Source organism: Anneissia japonica, unplaced genomic scaffold, assembly GCF_011630105.1.
Source record: "Anneissia japonica isolate Jap-2015-1 unplaced genomic scaffold, ASM1163010v1 scaffold724_len3256291_cov202, whole genome shotgun sequence".
Taxonomy (NCBI): domain Eukaryota; kingdom Metazoa; phylum Echinodermata; class Crinoidea; order Comatulida; family Comatulidae; genus Anneissia; species Anneissia japonica.
The window spans coordinates 688,850-692,349 of NW_022744966.1; positions in this window are offsets into that span (position 1 = coordinate 688,850).

Here is a 3,500-nt window from a genome sequence, read left to right on the forward strand (position 1 = left end):
CTGAGCATGGGCTGAGGGGACGATTCCCTTCTAGAGAATCTCCGAGACTGCGTAATTTTTGAGACGGGAAAATGATTCGTATATAGGCCTTAAACCCTCAATTTTAACTCCAGTTTTACAAGATTTGAGTTTTATATGCACATTATCTCCTTAGCAGTGAATGATTTTTTAATATCTTTAACAACTTTAAATCCCAATTTAACTACCCTTTCTTAACCTGTCTAGATTGCCTTCCCCACACGCGCAAACGAAATAGACTAGGCCTTTTTTAAAGTCGGCCTAATGGCTGCTGTTCATATTCGTACTCGAAAGTACTTACTAGTCTTGCAGTCCAGACATTTCATGTCGTCCAACTCAACTAATCAACTAATAGCTGTGCTCCCAAAGTTTGGGTTCCAGGCCCTAATTTTAGGTTACTCACTCTTTATTGCACTTAGTGCGCGCCATACCTAATTTATTTGGCGTCCCATTCTCGATTTTTTTTTTTCGAATAATTCCGTCTTTAAATTAACTTTCTTGGTGGCGCTGTCCAGAATTAGAAAAATAATAAAAAAATAAGAGACTTGTGGCAATTACCAAAGAAAATTGTATTTATAGACTAGACCAGTGCGAATTTATATTGTAAACAGACCACGTGCAGCAGGCCCAGATGGCTGACGGCTAACAAGGTACGGTACCTGCTATAGGTTTATGTGTACACATACGACATCTGGCAATTTTAACAATTAAGAATTTAATTTAATTTAATTTAATTAATTTTCTTTACTGCAGAAAATAACAAATTTTATATTGAGTAACCCTACATTTTTTCTTTTAAACCGTCAATAATTCGCGGGAGTGTTGGGGATTAACTTGATGCAAGCAGTGCCGTGCGTAACTATGGCATAGTCGGTTTTCTGTTTGATATCTCTTTGTGCGCCGAGAATTTGTCAATAAAATATATTGGGCATGTCAAGATTCGGACTTTTATTTATTTATTTATTTATTTTATTTCAATCGTCCTACAGGAACTCTTCGTTCCCACTTACAGGCGAAAATTGTAATAAAAATATATAGAAAATATAATAAATCAGTACTATAAACTCACAAGACATAAAAAATAAAATTATTATTATTATTATTATTATTATTATTATTATTATTATTATTATTATTATTATTATTATTAAGGTGACATTTAAACATATCTAAAGAATTGGAAAAAATATCAACTTCAGGACATTTGGTAACAAAATCATTATACAAACAAGATAATCGAGAAATATAACCATTTTTACAGACATTAACACGACAAAACTGAACAGAAAATGAATCACGTTGACGAAGACGACGACCAGGAACTTTAAATGAGAAGTAGGAGATAAGGTTACAATCAAACGAATTCACACATTTAAACAGGAACAAAAGATCAAGGTACATACGTTTAGAAGACGGACAAGTAACATTTAACTTTTTATTGACCGAGTCAATGATGGCATCATTGAAATTGATTATATTATTGTTAATACGATTGTTAATACGACGAGGGCCAAATGTTTCAGGACTAATGAAGCACAAGAACCTAAAGTGTATCCTGTCGATTCGTTTAGAGTTACTTTTAGATATTGAATTAATAATGACAGAACAGAAATCTAAAGATGGTCTAACCAGTGTGAGATAAAGAAAACGTTTTGTAGGAATATCAAAAGATCTACAATTGCGCCACATCATTCCTAAGACTGTTGGCCCCGCCGTAATAAAATTAATATGATAAGTAAACGTTAACCTCGAATCAATAAATATACCAAGATCCTTATGATAATCTACATCAATGAGTGCATTGCAATTGATTTTATAGTCATATTTCAAAGGATGCTTTTTCAATGTAATTGATAAAACCTTACACTTGTCGGGATGTAGTATCATACAAGACGCTGACGCCCAACGGTACAACGTGTCCAAATCCTCCTGGAGCCCTCTAGCATCCTCGACCGAAGAGATAGTATTATAGAGTTTAAGATCGTCAGCATAGAGGAGGCTCTTAGAGTGTTTGAAAAGAGGAATAAGATATTGATGTATATATTGAAGAGTAAAGGCCCAAGGATAGAACCCTGTGGAACACCTGAAGTAACTTTATGCCACTCCGGTGATAAACCCTGGACTCTCTGCTGCCTACCATTCAAATAAGAAGTGAACCCGGAAAGTAAACTACCACGAAAACCAAAATTGTGTAATTTGTGAAGTAACAGGGCATGCGAAACTCTGTCAAATGCACGTGAAAAATCTGTATAAATTACGTCACATTGCTTCTTACATTTGATGGCTTCATAGGCTGGTGCAAGGAGACACGCAAGGTTGGTCTCACAGGACCTACCGGACATAAAGCCATGTTGCTGATCAGCAATGTAAGGAGCAATGCGAGGATAAATAGAGTTATATACGATACGTTCGAAAACTTTGAAAACGGTCGGCAGAAGTGAGACAGGTCATGAGCAGGCTTGCCGAACGTATGTAGACTACTGACACTTGCAGCAACGTCACTTCTTTTGTATATTATTTGATTTTATACCGTAGTAATATATTTTTAATCAGTATCGTCAGTATTTAACAGTAATAATAATAATTATAATTATTATTATTATTCACCAATCCACATTCTTCTTTAAATTGATTTCATTCTTATACAAAAGACCGCAATTTACATGATTTAAATAACATTAAATAATTTATTCCTTATGAACGTAATTCAACGAGGCAGGATTACATAAATGTTATAAAAACATATCGGTAACAGTCAGGAGGTTCTCCACACAGGAACACAATACAGAATAAATACTGTATAAGATTTAAAAAAAAAATATTAAAAGTTCCATTGAATTAAAAGATATTAAAATATTTGATTTAGGAATTAGAATAAGAGAGTTAAAAATCTTATATTATTATCAGTCATTATCACTAAAGTCTGGTCCGGAGGAGAAAAATTGTTGGTATGTTGTTGAACCGATTTTTTTAAGACAGAAAAAAGTTGTTTGAGGAATAACTGGGAAACGGTAAATGAGATCCGGATTTTTGAATATTTAACAAGTAGGGGAAAAGTTGCGTAATCGCCCCTTTTTACACATTTTCCTTTAGTCTTTATATATTCAAACAACAAATTTTTTTCTTCTAGAGTCTGATTTTAAGCCTCAAGAAATCTAATTGTTCAAGTATATTCTGAAAAATTCCAGTATTTACAGAATCTGTACCCTAGTAAGCAAACAGCTTTTCTCCGTGGTAGGCAATTAGGCCTAGATATAAACATAAACTGTTAATCAATAGTTCAGTAACTGTCACTGGGGCTCAATATCAACATTAAAGTACAACAATGATATAGGCCTACACAGCAAATATAATATTACCGATTTTGACTGTAACCTAAAGCCATCAACAAAATTTGAATTTGGAACTATTCAGGCCATGGTCCTTTATATCGCTGTGCGTTTTTCCCCCTTTATATTATAGGCCTATAAGCCTGTCTCTTA